Source organism: Ambystoma mexicanum, chromosome 6q (genome assembly GCF_040938575.1).
Source record: "Ambystoma mexicanum isolate Mex_15411 chromosome 6q, UKY_AmexF1_1, whole genome shotgun sequence".
Taxonomy (NCBI): domain Eukaryota; kingdom Metazoa; phylum Chordata; class Amphibia; order Caudata; family Ambystomatidae; genus Ambystoma; species Ambystoma mexicanum.
The window spans coordinates 1,386,235,293-1,386,251,812 of record NC_090937.1 but is presented as its reverse complement, the minus strand read 5'-3'; positions in this window follow the sequence as shown (position 1 = coordinate 1,386,251,812).

Below are 16,520 nucleotides of genomic sequence, written 5' to 3'. Positions count from 1 at the left end.
ACATCTGATAAGTGCACCCAATACTTCAATCCCTTCACCTTCACTGCAGTGGGTGTACTATAGATGACCTCATAAGGGCCATAAAACCTAGGTGAATTCCACCTCCTTACAAAGCTGCGGATGTACCCTTGTGCTCCTGGCATCAGTGGCCCGCTTGTGCTGTCTGTGGCTGGTGTGGTAGTATCAGTCGCCACATTTTCAGTAAAAGGCAGTGCTATTTGTCGTGCTATGCTGCGTACTGCGCGTGTCAACTGGGTTAGGTATTCCTTGAACTCTTCCCCCAGCACTGTGGCAGCCCTGTGCGCATCCGATGCTCTTCTAATCGGGGATACTGGCGTGTATATTCGCCTCCCAGTTACAATTTCATGGGGGCTCAAATGGTGGTCTTTACATGGTTGCGACCTGAGTTGGTACAGTGCTAGGGGTAAGCAATACACCCAGTTCTTCTTCAGTGTATTACACAACTTGGATAACTTACTCTTCAGCAATCCGTTGATCTTTTCTACCACGCCATTTGCCATCGGATGATAAATTGAGCATAGTTTGTGTTTTACCCTCAAGAGTGATTTCACTTCTTTAAAGAGGTCATTCACGAAGTGCGTACCGTTGTCTGATCTTATCACATCGCATATTCCTCATCGGGAAAACACTTCCTGAACAAGGAAATTTGCCGCACACTTCGCGTCTGGGTGGGGACATGGGCCCGCTTCCACCCATCTCGAAAAGGGGCATACCACCACAATCTAATATCTTGCTCCATTACACCGCTCTCCCATATCAGCATAGTCTATATGGAGCTCTCTAAATGGTCCTGTTGGTCGGGGCAGGGTACCGCGCAGTGTTCTCAATGTCATCCCTGAATTACATGTTTGGCATGTTATGCATTCTACGATGAATTTTGACAGGTGCTCTTACAAATTGGGGATGAACCAATGTTCCTGGATGTCTGCGGCAATGTGCTGTTTTGCTACATGGCCGGGGAAATGCAGCTGTTGGAATGCTATTTCTAGTAATTCTACAGGCATTACTAACTTTCCTGTTGTCTCCTGCCTCCAAATGAGGTCTGTGGCTGATTGTTTACATCTCTGTTTGCTCCACAATTCTTGCTCCTCCTGTGGTGCTCTTCTTTGTTACTCTATTATCTGCGTTATTGGTGTATTACTGTAGGCTTCTTCTAGTGGGTCTGTAATGGTTGCCTTCACAACGCATTCGAGTGTTGGTGTTACATTGAAATACGAGGCCTCCTTTGCCGATGAGATTGCATCTGTGTTGTTGGTATGCGCTTGGCATTTCACCACTGCCACTACCGATGGTACTGCTAATGCATCTATTAACTCATTCAACAATGTTGCATACTGTACTGGAGAACCGTCTACCCTCCTGAATCCCCGTCTACGCCACCGTGACAACCCTGAGTGGACTGGGGTAGTTGCATATGCTGAGTCTGAGTATATTGTCACTGCACATCCCTTAGCTGTGTGCAGTGCTTTGATCAGCGCAGTTAGTTCGGCGGCCTGTGCAGAGTAATGGGATGGGAGGCGCTTTTGCACAATCGTCTCATAGTCATCTTCCTCCATGCGCACTACCGCCATCCCTACGTGTTTTACCCCTGTTTCGGGGGTTTATTGATGCTGACCCATGTATGAAATATATTCCTCCCTCCTTTAGGGCATTTTCACTTGCTTTTGGGATGTCATCACCTTCCCCCTCATATGTGGCACAATCGTGTTCCTGTATGTCCTCTGTTGTTCATGTTTCTGTGATGAATGTTGCTGGGTTTACAGTTTTGCACCCTATAACGTGTACGTTGGGGCTCAAAATTATTATTTCATATGCTGTTGCTCTCTGTGTTGTTAGTGTTGATTTTGATCGCTCAAGAATGGCGAATAGGGAATGCTCCGCATATAGCGTTACTGAACATCCCATGACAATGGTGGCGCTCTTTTCAATCACGAAGGCCGCAGCTGCGAGAGCCTGTTCGCACGCGAAATGGCTTTGCATTACTGGGTCTAGTGTCCCGCTCTAATAAGCCAATGGTTTGAGACCTAAAGATGTTTTTTGTGTCAGTACTGCCGTCATCAGTGTTCCATTACAGTGTGGGAACAAGAAAATTTCCCTCTTATAATCTGGGTTCACGAGGACAGGGGCATCAGCAATGAGGTCCTTTAGTTTAAAATAATGTGTCATCATTTCATGTGTCCATTTTATTGCGGCTCTATTTTTCTGTGCTTCTTTTAACGCTTGTTGTAAGGGACGTGTGTATGCCGCGTAATCAAGGATCCATGCTCGGCAATAGTTACAAATACCAAGAAACTTTTGCATGTCTTTCACAGTTTTTGGGATTATTATGTTGCGTATAGCAGCTGCTCTGTCTGGGAGTATTCGCTTCCCATCTTTTGATATTAACTGTCCGAGGTATACAACCTCGGCGAGGCAATATTGCAATTTTCCTTTGTCCACCTTGGACCCCATGGTAGCTAGCACATTCAGTAGTGCTATAGAGTCTTCTCTGCACTTTTCTTCTGTATGGCTGCAGACGAGTAAATCGTCTATGTATTGAATAATGGTGCTCTCTATATCTATGTTTCCAATGTCTTCACGTAGTACCCTGTTAAAAATGCTGGGACTCTCGCAATACCCTTGTGGGAGTCTGCGATGTTCATACCTCTTGTTCCCTAATGTGAACGCTGTCAGGTATTGGGATCCTGGGTCGAGTGGTATGGAGAAGAAAGCATTCTTCAAATCAATTACAGTAAAACAGGTTGATTCTTTCGGTACTCTGCACAATATTGATGCCGGGTTAGGCACTAATGGGAACACTTTTTGAATGACATCATTGAGTGGGCGGAGATCTTGGATCATCCTCCACGCCCCTCCTTTTGCTTTTTTTATCGGGGAAATTGCCGTATTACACGGGGAGTTTGATGGCACTATGATACCTTGTGTTAGGAGTGCATTTATGGTTTCGCTAATTCCCTCCTCTGCGTCTCTCGATATGGGTAATGTTTTACCCTTGGCGGTATTGCACCTGGCTTGAGTTTTATTTTTATTGGTGTCACCTCATGCAGTAACCCTACATCGTGGGGCCCTGTGGTCCAAATTTCAGGTGCTTTCTTTGCCATGTCTTCCTCAAATATAGTCAGTGGGGCATTAACATTAGCCATGAGTGGGTTGTGTACCTCTCTGTACTGGATCATAATATCACATGGTATACTTATTTCCATTATTATTTCTCCGTCGACTTCACTATCAGTGAATAATTCCTCATCAGTTATGTCTCTTAGCATTATGTTTGGGTCTATGCATAACACAGTTCTCCACTCGCACCCATGCGCGGCCAGTCCTTTGACCACAATACGTTTGCTGGATACCTGAACTGCCTCGATGTCTATGGACATGATCATGCCTGGCACGACATCTGTGTGTGCAATTTGGCAGAATATTAAATCTGATGGTGTTCTCCATTCGTTCCTCGTTATCTCTGGTACTACTCGTGCTAATACCTTGATGCCATAAATAAACATGCCTATATCAATGGGTATTCCTCGCACCACAACTTCATTCATCACTGTGCTGATCATCAACATGGCTCGTACTGGGCACACTCCTGGGGTTGAGCATACTATTCCCCGTTCTGTAAACGAGATGGACATATTTAATTTACTTAACAAATCTCTCCGCAGCAATTTGATTGGCGCATCTTTGTGGTACAGTAAGAGTGCGCGCATGGTTTTTCCCCCCAACGTTATATCAAGATCTTTAGTGTAAGGAACTTTCAAAATAGCCCCAGAGAACCCCAGCGTCTCCAAATTCCTGCCTGAGAGCGGAAACCACTCTTCCATAAGACATAACTTCTCTGCTCCTGAGTCTACCATAAAGATAAACTGCTTATTTCCTATCTCTGCCCCACTAGTGGTTCCTCTTCTGCACGTAGGGTGGTGGATAGGACTGGACACACAAGTGTTCCCTGTGGGCTGTCCTAATCTGAATGTCTTTCTTGCCCGGCACTGAAAAGACATCTCCAACCACTGTCACCCCACGGTATGGTGCGGGCGCACTGTTTGCAGCTGTTGCAAAACAATTATTGTTTGCGTTTCATACCGTGTTTTGTCTTGCCATAGGTTGTGGCAGTGGTTGCTGTCCTGCTGCATTTGAGGTTTGTTGTAATACTGGTCCTGCTGTCTCCCTCCTCCCATCGGTGTCCATAGGGGCTACCTGGGTGTGGGCACCCCCAGCCTTATTCATTCTCTATGGGCTGCTGCCCTTGGAAATACCCTGAAGGCCGCATTCTACAATCTCTGGAATAGTGTCCCCATCTCCCACAGTTCCAGCATGACCCTTGTGGTCCACCTCTCATTCCTTGACCACCAAATCCTCTATTCCCCATACCTCCAAACCCCCTCTCCGGCCACAGTACCCACCTCTTCCTCTTGCTGGTCTTTCTTGCCACTATTGTCCGCCGTATTGCTCTTCTCCATTCCACGGTCCTTGTCCTCCTGTGGCCCGCAGTGCCGCTATTGTGACTGGTCTGTTTCCCGCTCCTTCATCCCCCTCATTTTCTCTATCTGTGGCTACGCTGGCATTGATGGTGGCGATCTTCACTAATTTGTTCTGTACCAGCTTCGCCTCGTCTGCCAGCCTTTTTTGTGCTATCTCTTTTTCTCTCTCTTTGATCCTCCTGCAGTGGTGCACAATTATGCTCTGTATTTAAGGCCAACCCTTGGCTTCTATCCCAGCTATTTTATCCAAGGTCTTCTGTACCTCCTTCGGGAGCCCCTTTTTGATGATAAAATAGAACAAGGTGGTGGACTGGTTCCACGCCGTGCCAGTTTTGCTTCTCCACAAATCCTGCACCTGCAGTATGAATTGCGTGGGATCCTCGTTCTCCTCCATTGTACACTGCATCACTAAATGTAAATCTGGAATATCTGGAAACGTGCGCCGCAATGCATCCCATACTTGTGCTCGAACGTTGTTGAACGCCGACCCATCGTGGCCGTCACAACTCATTGTTACTCCGGGGAATCCGGCCTTTTCCCACACTGCGTCTGCTTGGTCACCAATTGCTGACACTAATAAACTTTTCACGTCCCCTATTGCTAGTGGCACTCCTGCCATGTTGTTCTCAAAGGCGTGTATCCATTTCCCAGCCCTTCCCGGTAGTGGGAGGAGGACCTTCTGCAAGTTGTTTTTATCCATTTGAGCCCATGGAATGTAGTGTGGCCTACCTGCTCCTTTATGTATCAATGGCATTTGTAACTTGTGTTTCTTTCCTACCTTACTTACCGCACCTTTCTTTATTTTACGTGCCATCATATTCCCTCCTCGCTGTCCTAATCTACCCTGCCATAGTGGTGGCAATGGTGTATCTGGGTAACGGCGATTTGGCAGTGGGGACCCGGCCTCGGCAGCTGCCTCTTCATATTCGTCTAAGTCACTCCATACTTCTTCTAATTTCTGATTCTTGCTCATTGTTTCCTTCACATCCTTCCCCTTTCTCACTTTCTGGGGTGGGTGGGCGTTTAATCCTCACAGGTTTGTCATTTAGATGAGACAAGAACTCCCCTGACTGCCACTCCATCTCTCGCCCTTGTGGTATGCGTGTTCCTTGTGATGATATTGATTGCGCTGGCTCTGAGATTGCTGGCGCCACTTCCCCTGCTGTGCTTAATGATGGCGTGTAATCTGCCATGGATAACGGTGGCACATCTCCTCCCCCTGGCAGCATTTGGCCTCTATCACACAATGCCCTTAGCCGCGTTATTTCCATCTGTGCATGCGCTAGCTGGCGGTCTAATTCTCCAGTTAAGTGTGCCAAATTCACGGGGGGTGCACTTGTCGGCCATACAAACCTACTTTATCATAGGGCGGCGGTGCCGTGGTGACTGCTCCGGTTGAGGGTGTGGGGGTGGGACCTGCAGGTGTGTACAGGGGCTTGCTGTATCCTACTGCTGGCCTTGACAATAAAGGATATATTTTCATTGTATCGCCTTCAACTGTAGTGGTTGTGCACTCGCTCTTTTCGTTCTGCTTACCTCTTCCTGCGTTTTCTGATTTTCATTCGTTCTTTCTTTACCTACCTCTGCTGTAGGAGTAACTTCTTCTTTAAACATTCGCCACAGGTCTAGTACTTCTCTTCTATTCTGTAACTGTTTCCCCTTATACCTTGCCAACAAGTGTGTGGACACTAAATGTAACACCCTTTTATCAAATGACCCTCCTTCTGGCCAAATTGGCATCACACTGTCTCCTTTTATCTCTGTCAACCACTGATCGTGGTATTTTTGTATCTAACAAATCAACATATCTGGCAAATATGAGCTAGTGGAGTTATTCTCCCCATGACAATATTTTTCCTTTTGTCTGTACTTGCCCTTCAGTCTCTCTTTCCCTCTAATCACTTCTCCACTTGCCTTTATTTACTTCTAGCTGGACAATATACCACGAATCTTCTCAATTACTTGTAGTTTGTATGCACATATATGTATCAATATGTATATAAATCAATTTTCAATGTTACCCTTATAATTGTTGCATGTTCAAATCCAACAGTTCATTTTTGCATATTTTGCCACTTTACCCACAAATCAATCACAGTACATGGATATCCTTGACAAACATGGACAGAACACAAAAGACATATGACATATATCATGCACATGCACTACCTGCGCGCTTTTTCTTCCCGTTGTGTCCTTGTTATCACCCCTTCCTCATTTCGCCTACTCTTCTCATTCACTCCCCACCTCTTACACCCTCTTACTCTTTTCCAAGAATTCTTTCGTACCCAGAAAAAGAATGTTCTAAATAACTACTCCGAGTCTACTCAATATACGAGACTCCTACTATTTTCTCTCTAGCTTCACTTATTTATTCTGCACTGGACGAGATTATGCTGCATCGCCACCTTCTACCCCGTTTGGGCTAGGATACCACTTCTCTTTTTCTCTTCACTTCTCACAAAAACCTAATGGCCATATAAAGGACAGATCAGAAAGCCTCATCATCACTCACACAGGCCCTACTCTTCCCTATAACCCATTACAACCTGTGCCCACTATTTCCCCCTTACCTTTCCTTAGTAACCTTCGCAACCAGCACTCACGTGTTCAGTCAGGTGACTCGAGGGTCGCCGCTCGCAGTCCGACCCCTGTCAGGTCCGCACCCCAACCAAGCCGTGGCCCGCCTCGGCGAGCAGATTTTCAGTCGGGTATTTGTCAACCGGGAACCCTTGACCTTTCTTCGTAGTGCGCACAGGCTGGTCGGCCGCGGAGGCGATGGTTTTGCTGGGGGGGGCGTCCCGGACCTCGCCGCACGGCGCCGGCCTCGAGGCACCTCTCTGATCACGTCGCAGGGGGTCACCAAATGTGTGTGCCCTTCCTGACTTACACATGTAAAATTAATAAAACAGACACTCCCTGGACAGGGAATAAGACACAAAAGAGCAGGCTGCGAGAGTTCAAGGAAAAGTTTATCTAGATCTCTGAGAACGCTCTGACCACATCAAGGTTACAACACATTATATAAGCACATTGACATATTTAACATATGATGCTACAATGGACCCGAATTGGTCAGCCAGGGGGGTGTCTTAGGTGTGGGCATCATCTCTTCCTCCGGGTTGGTTGCCTGGTTGGCGGGAGGATTGACGTCAGACATCTGTGCTCCGGATCAGGTCGCTGTGAAACACGGTGGTCACTGTCTAAGCTAAGAAAATACATTCTAAATAATGCATGCACTAAATAATGGTTGATCAAAAAGACACCCAGTAGTTTATCATGTCACTATACAAATCACACAGGTATCTATATCATCTATAACATTTGGGTTATACAGGTCACAGGTTTACGGGTCTTGACCACTATAATACTCTCATTGAACTGTGGTGTTAGTCTCACAAGAATCTCAGGTATGTGGCATTTGTTAGTAATAGGCACGATATACTGCAGCAGGGGTCTAATGTTAGTTGGGGGTCTGTTGGGTGGGCTTCATAGCATGGTCAGCGGTCTGGCACATGAAAGGAATATCTTGCAGGGACACAGGGTTAGAATGGCAATAGGTTTCAACTGGCGAGGGTAGGAGGGCAAGGACACTTTTGTGGAGATGGACGAGCTATGTGCTTAGCTGATGTTGGTTCACATGCAGGACAGTGATCTCAGAGGAAAAGAGATGTGTTACATTTATTATTTGTTGCAAGCATCTCCGGCTTCAGCGTGAGAATGGAGCTGCAGAGTTTTCCAGTCAGAGTGGGAACGAAGGTGGGGGCCATGTGCTCCGAGCTGCTGCGGAGGGGAGAGGGAGAGAGGCATTTTGTACTATCGCAGTGAGGCCTGGTTACCAAGATGGAGTCGAAAGGGGGTACAATAAATGGATGCCCCGTGTCCTGCTCAGTGGTCCCATCTACGCGAATGTAACCCAAAGTTAACATTGCATAAGGGCGAGGGGGGTACCCACCACTGGAGGCACTTGGTCCGAGTTTTAATCTGAGAAGTGATGGCAGGGAGGGGCCCATTGGCCCCTCGCTCCGACACATTTCCTACAGGTCTATGGTGCCCTACCAGAGCTGCTGGCCGAGCAACTGCACCATCTAATAGAAGTGCACTTGGTGTGGCAAAAGGCCCATAAGAATTGTCCTCACATAAGTTTGAGGGGCCTGGTTGCTGGTTGTTGGCATCTGCTACCTCCTTTAAGTGCACAATAGCCCCTTCCTGGATCTGCAGTTCCCATGTGATGTACTACTATGGACCTACCCCCCCTCTAAACACGGAGACTGTACCATTTAGACCCAGTATTACGCTTAAGGAGTCAAAAGTATCTGCCTCCGGATAAAACCTGCAGCCACACAATTAAGGGTGCAGGCCTAAATTGCAAGGAAAACATACATCTTTGGCCTCATTACGAGTCCGGCAGTAACCGAGGTGGTAAAACAGCCTGGTTACCGTCGGACTCCTATTACCATTCCGCCTCCATGATTCCCGGAATTACTGGGGCATTACAACCCCGGTTTTCTGGGAATCACAGAGGCGGAATGGTGTTAATCCCCATTCCCATTGAGTCCTATGGGACTCAATGGGAATGGGGATCATGGAAACACCGGCAGCATCTCGTAATGCTGCCGGTGTTTCCTCTTCCGCCTACAGGCGGGCGGTGTTAAACCCGCCAGGTCAGACCTGGCGGGAACAACACCTCTCGCCTGCAGGAGTTGTGATCGCCCGGCATTGAAATAACGGTGGCAGCGGGTTAACCGCCACTGTTGTTTCCATACCGGGCGATTTGTAATGAGGTCCCTTGTATTTGAGCAAGACAAGGTCAAGTGTATTTTGATCAGTAGTGAAAACTATCTGCTTGTACTTGTCCCATCTTCAGGTCGCTGGGATGAATATCACAAATTGAACATTTTCTTTCACATGTCCCTTTGAGCACTTGTGATTGTGAGTCCCTGGGAACTCCTTCTGTAGGGTTAATGAGATCTAGGCCCCATCTGCCTCCTGAGCCCAAGCATTGACACTATCAGGTGTCACTCAATTACCATTCTTCCACACTGCTCACCTGTGGGACCTGCTGCCAATTCAACACTCTTGCTTCTACTCTGCTGGGAGTGCAACTATTTTGCACCTACCTTCACATTCAAGCCAGAGTACATCATACACCCTGTGATCTCCTCCATATCCTGCAATCATGAATGGCTCCATACAGGGCGCTATACACACAGACGGCAAACCCACTCGTCATTAAGAACCAGACCCCTTTAACAGGCATCTGCCCAATCCCTGGGGAGGAGTGCCCCTATCGCAGGCACATGGGTGTATACCAATCAAGTAACTGGATCAATGTCCACCATGTGCAGACCACAATTAAGCATCTATGTAAGGTGGCCCCTTGTCCCAGACCGGGTAGGGTCAGAAAGGAGGAGACCCCTGCACAGTGACTGCAGTACCCAGCATTGTACTTTTAGGACCCATCTAGATACAATGTGACCCTGTGGAATCCATGTTGATTTATCCTGGGCGCCCTTTAATGTGCTCCCAGTCAATATTCTGTGCCTCAAGGTTTGCTCTGAGACCAATGTCTCCAGTGCACCCCATCGACCCTGAAGCCTTCTTTTGCTGGGGCAGAATCAAACAGGCCTAACAAGAGGTGCAAAAGTAGGTAGGAACAGAGATTATTTTGGGCAGTCATTACTACCAACGGGCCCGTGTAGCAATGTTTGCCACCTCTGATTCTTGTACCATGGATACTGTGGCTGGAAGGGTCCCAGACGGTCATGATCTCGGTAACTTCCTGGGCCGCTGTCCGGTCGGAAGGGAGAACTCGATGGTCATGTAATGCAGTCTATAATCTGTCAGCCTCTGTGGCCTGCACTTTTAATATAAGTAACTGAAAGGTGTGAAAGGTGTGCACAAATGGTCCTCGACACCACTTGCATGGACTGCCCCTATTAGCTCATCCTGCAGAAATCCACATGGGGGACTGCCCTTGGCTGCAGGCAAGAGGGGCCAGCATGGAACATTAACATGGAGTACCAAATCCCTGAGGATGCAATCCTCTGAACGGGCTCCCATTGTGTGCTTAGGAATGTACTTATATACTAGTATTACTTATATAGCTCACTTAGTAGCTCATTTTTGAAGTCCTAAAGTGTAAAGCTAAGGCATACAAGTAATGTGTTTGGAGGTGCAGAGGGATCACTAAACAGAATCAATATTTCAAGTGTGCATTCTTCCTTGGACTTCAAAGAGTACATTATGTTACACCTGGATGAGGTTTTGTCCTCTGGAAGATCCAATGGATGTGCCAAGGGCTGAGTGACCTTAGGTGCTGCTCCTCTAGTTCATAAGTGCATTAGACAATCACATACATCCCTTGTAATACGTACACAGATGAACACACTATTAACAATTGAGACATGCTGGCCCAGGGCACCATGGGAGTACAAGGGTGTCGTACATATCAGTCATTGGGTGATTTTTGACTAGCCAAGGAGGCAAGGATTTGAGTGTAGGGTTGTGGTGTGGTAGAGAGACAGTGAAAGAGCGAGACAATGGGGTTGAGAGAGGTGAGAGGATGATGGAGAGTGAGGTGCACATGGGTGAGAAAGCACGCACCGAGCTAGACAGAAGATCGGAAGAGATGTAATACAGAGGAGGTGGGAGAAAGGAAAGCGGAGGCAAAAAAAATGAGCAGGGCAGGGGAAAGGAGAAAGTAGAGAGGATAAAGTAGAGAGGAGGTATTAAGAGGGTTAAAGGGGAGAGAAAGAAATTTGGTGGTAGGAGAAAGAGGAGCAGAGGTGGAAAGGAATGGTGGAGTGGCATGAAAAGACACAGGAGGAGTGGGGAACAATTAAGGGATTAAGAGACGGAGAATGTGGCTGAACACACAGGACATGGTATCCACAGACAGCAAGAAGAGGATGGGAGATGAGTTGAGTGGTGCACTAGTGAGAAGGGCAGACAAGGGGAAGGAGGAATAGATAAGCGAAGGGATGTAGTAGGAACACATTAGGCAGAAAAGAACCAGGAAGAGAAGGGAATGTAGAAAAGTAATGGAGAGGATACCTAAGGGAAAGTTCCCACAATTTCACCCCTAAGCCCCATCCCACCCGACACTGGTGTTGAAGGGCACAGTGGCAATGTACCTTCTGGATGAGAAACTGGTCATACCTGTCTCAAACCGCTGACAAGGGGAATATAACTCTGCTGATGAAGGGGCCTATCAGAAGTGAAACTGTCTGATGCCTGGCACCAGCTAATATGACTCAAGGTACTAGGGGTGGTTGTGCCAGGGGTGGTTATGCTAGGTATTACAGATGTCCATGTGGACAAATGATACATCATGATAACACCCATTTAGCCGATAAATATTGTAAAAGGTTCCAAGAAAAATGTGTATTGTCCCAATGACTGTTTAATTGCAAGGAAGGTTGATTTTTCAGGGGAATAGAGAAGGCCTGAGAACCATCGCCCTGCAGCAATGTTTATTGTATTTGTTTGACCTTGATTCCCAGTTTCTGGATCTTTGTTTGTATCCAATAAAGAGCATTAACTTACTCCTTGAATCTGATGTCTTTTTTGATTCAACCACATTGGCAGTATCCAACTAATTTTAAGAATCACATTAATTCATAAACCTGTATATACTATAACTATCAATTGTGTGCATGTGAGTCCTTCTTTCTGTGTTTTTAGTGTTGAACTACATCCATAACCCGTGTATGGAGGAAGCATAATTTAGCTCATATAAACTGACAACTTAAATGGCAAATTCGATGAAATTATGACACAGCAACCTATATGCTAGCTACATTTCTCTTGAGGCAATTTCTTTACTATATGAAAAACAAAACTAAACAGATTACAACAGTCTTGAAACATGTGTTTGATCAAAGTCTCATGATGTTGCCACAATGAGACAAATGTGCAAAATGTCGCTTCTACAAATAATTCATGTGTTATACATACTTTCTAGGAGCATCCCGTAAGTAGCCCATACAGGCAAATGCCAAGAGGCACCTTTAATGAAGCCTCACATGGCACGTTACTATTAATGACTGCTGAATCGCTTGATGGCACATCTAGGCCACTGACATCTACAATAAATGTGTCAGTTACAAGCTACAATAGAATGCTTAGGGGGGGTCTGTTGAAACACTTACTCTCTAGGAACTATACCTTGTTTTTCTCTTAACTAAAGCTTTTTCACTGGGCAAGGCATTTTAACCTAATTAAGTCAGAGTGGACAGGTGCACAGGGGCATGTCCGGTGGCCTATGAAGAAGAAAATATATAACAAAACCAATTAAATTCCGTGAAAAATCTTTAGTTAAGAAAGAGTTTAGATTAACAATTTATCACATGCTACCCAGGAAATTTGGTGGGTTTGGGAACTGACAACAATCTTAACCTAATTTACTTGATTCCACCAGCCACTGTTCAATGTGCACCAATTAGCATGAAAGACTTTCATCCATTAGCTAAAGCCATCCACCATGTCTAGTGCCCACAGCCTATGGTTGTGGACGCTACCCCCATCACTAGTAAATAACCTCATCCCACCAGTCATGTTATTTGGCCATGGCCAGTGGCCATGGCTTTAAACCATGGCCACTGTCCACATTGCCACAGTTAGGATAAAATATGTGGTCCACTGCCCTTGGCCTAGTGACCCTTATTTAATTTCTGTTCAACTAAAGGATACTGTGTCAATAATATGCAATCACTGCCAAATTACATTGCATTGTGTGGCAATTATTTGTGTAGAACTGGTGCAATTTAAAAGGTCTTCCCCCTCCAACTGACCCACTCCGTTGCAACCCCACACATGTTGAAGTCCCCAACCTCGCCCACTGCGTGTAACCCTTATGGGTCCCTCATTTATCCCCTTTTCAACACTGATTCCCGTGATGCAGGTTTTAATTCTGTTCACAAACTGTGATATTGGAACAGGAATCCTGTGAAAATTCTCTGGGATTCCTGCAGTGTGTCTAAAATGGCTGCCAAATAACAGCTCTCCAGCCATTCCCAAAGCGGACACCTAACAATTTGGTCCCCTTTCCCTTTCCCCTCCCCTAGACTGATGTACAATGAGCAAGCACTTTCCTTCCTGCAAATATAATTTTGAGCATGTGTTCTAGCTTCCCATGGTATTACCCAAGGAATCGCTCCCATCAACATACAAAAGACAGAATGTCCTCTCAAAAAAGCCTGAGGTCTGCAATGCAATATAGGAGATATGTAAATGTGTTTTATTTCGGGTGGGAAGCATTTGAAACTACTAGACGGATGTATACCTTTATGAAAAAATGACTATCTGCAAATGTTGTCCAAATGTTGTCTATAAGATAAAATTAATTGCAATAGGCCAACGCCAGCTTATTATTATTTGCTTAATTACATTTGCACCATGTAATGGAGTGCCCCCAAAATATCGAGTGTCAACCAAATCTGTACAGTGAGCCAAACGTTACCCCACCCTATATTGGTTTTTGCAAAATATATTTAACTATTTAGAGAAGAAATATTGATAAGCGGATGCTATGTTTAAATTGCTCTAAAATATAACCTATGTAATTCAGAAGAAATAAAAAACGTTTTTTAAAGAGACGTTATGGTTAAGTTGTTCTAATAAAAGCCTATGTTATTAAGTGAAACATCTTTGGTAAAGTGATTCTGTGGTTGCAGTGCACAATCTAAAAACTAAAGATATTTTTCAGTTATGGTAAGCTATGCAATCAGACCTCACAACCCCTCTATTTGCAGCTCAGATTAACACACAGGACATCAAAGAAGACATGGGGTGCAGTTGCTGTCCTTGTTGTGTATCATGAGTAGCATACGCACATATATTAGTGGGTTCATTCATGTGAGTGTGATGCAGTGAATCTGCCTGTGTGATTAAGCAGGATACACAGTAAATTACTTTGAACGGTAGTTTCAATCTGTTATTCATGGTAAAGTGGTGTATCTGTCGCGCATGTGTATATGTTTAAAGGACATCAGGGCAGGACAATAATCTATGTTATTTTAATCACAGTGCATCATTGTAGTAGATCTTCAAGTTTCCATTCGAAAAGAAAGTAGTCAGAACCTTCTGAAGCTCCTATGGTAAGGGATTTCAATCTGGCACACACAAAGCCCAGCATGTAATGCACAACTGAAATCCTTATTTGTTTTTGTCTATAAATTCAATATTCTGAATGATATACCACTCACATCACACCCTTCTCCTGAGACACCCCTCCCTCCGTCACACTGAACCAGGAATCAATCTGGTTTTCAAAGGTAAATATTTATTTATGTATTTAAAATGTAATCACAATATGTTTTAATAGATAAACAACAATCCCCAATGGGGTGACAGAACACTGAAGAATATCTTTAATACACTAGGAATAAGTAATGAGCAAAACATATGCTGCACAGTAAATAATACTTTTGTGTTGGTTCAGATCAGATAGCACTATGGTTAGAGGTTCCCCCTGCAAGACCCCTCCACCCCCAATAGGCAATGTAAAGAGATAGGGGGAGAGAGCTGGTAATCAGGAATAGCACACATCAAACAGAATATCAGTCCCTCCTTCCCCCCATAAAACACAAGAGAAAAATGGAATTGACTTTTCAGCTGTCATTTCGGCTTTTATAATTGTCTTTAAAATTGACTGGGCAAAAACACCAAATTTGGTCAAAAATACTGAATTTGTTATAAATTCTTATGGGAGACGCTTTGAACAGTTGCACACAATCACAAGCAATGATTTAGTCCAAAGAAAGCATTTGAAATCTTAACGTCCAAGTCAGAAGCAGTTTAGAGCTATTTCACACGTGTACACCTTTAAGATTTTTAAAATCGCGGCTGTGAAACTTTTCTGTGCGCGATATTCGTGATAACGGGAGATAAGTAGGAGTTGACATTTTGTTTCTATCACAAAAACTCAGGGAGTTATAGAGGTTTGAGTAAAGGTTGTTTTTGGAAGATAGGCACGAGAATGGAAAACAGAAATGCAATTTTGAAAATGACAAATGGGTTTGCTTACACTAGAGGATGACTATGAAAAAGCGAATACCACACAGGGATCTTACAGTCACTTGATTAGGTTGACCTGCCTTCTAAGGAAACTCGACTTCGTCAGATGAGAAAAGGGTCAGCGCAAAGATGATTCTAACAATGCTGGTTCTGAAGGAAAGATAGGATGGGTTTGAGAAAGGGATAAGAGAATGCAAAGATACTCCCAACAATATTGGTTCTGAATGAAAGATAGGACCAGTTTGAAATAGGGATAAGGCAAAGTAAATATACTATGGGCCACAGTTCTTCCTATTAATACTCACAGGATAAGTTTCTAAATGGGACCGTCAGCTCTGGTCATAGGATTGGGTGTGGTCTAGGAACGACAGCACATCAGGCACGTACTGGAACAGCTAGGCCCGTCGTCGGAGTGGCACAGGATCTGCCCTCCTAGTCAGTGGGTATTGGAATCAACTGGATGGCGAGTTCCTCAGGCAAGCCTAGTGGTGGCAAGCCAGAGAATTTCACGATACTGGTTCAAAAGGCCTTCTCACACCACCCAGCACTTTACTGGGTAGAGAGAATAAATTTGAGGATTTGGGCCTTGCTGAAATCAATAGTCTCTATTGCTGGCAAGAGTCATGACATCTGGATCTGGAAGAATATTAAAGATGGATATAGAATGCTGGATTAGAGTGCTTTGCCGGAATCCAGGAGTTTCCTGTGATGCAGCAGTTTTATGACCTTTCACACCTTCAATATCCTGGGTTGGAGGATGTCCATTGTTCAGTCCTGGGCTAACCAGCAATTAGCACCTCCCAGTGAGTTTCTGCTGAGAGAAAGTCCCTCCTTCTGGGAGAAAACCCTGCTTTTCCAGTTCTTGCAGCTTCAGCCAGGCTAATTCACTTTTTAAACCCAGCAAAAACCAAATTTGTTACTGTAAGTGATTTCAATCCGGCACTTCACCTAAGTCAACGCCTAGCGTGTAATGCACAACTGAAATCCTTATTTATTTATCTG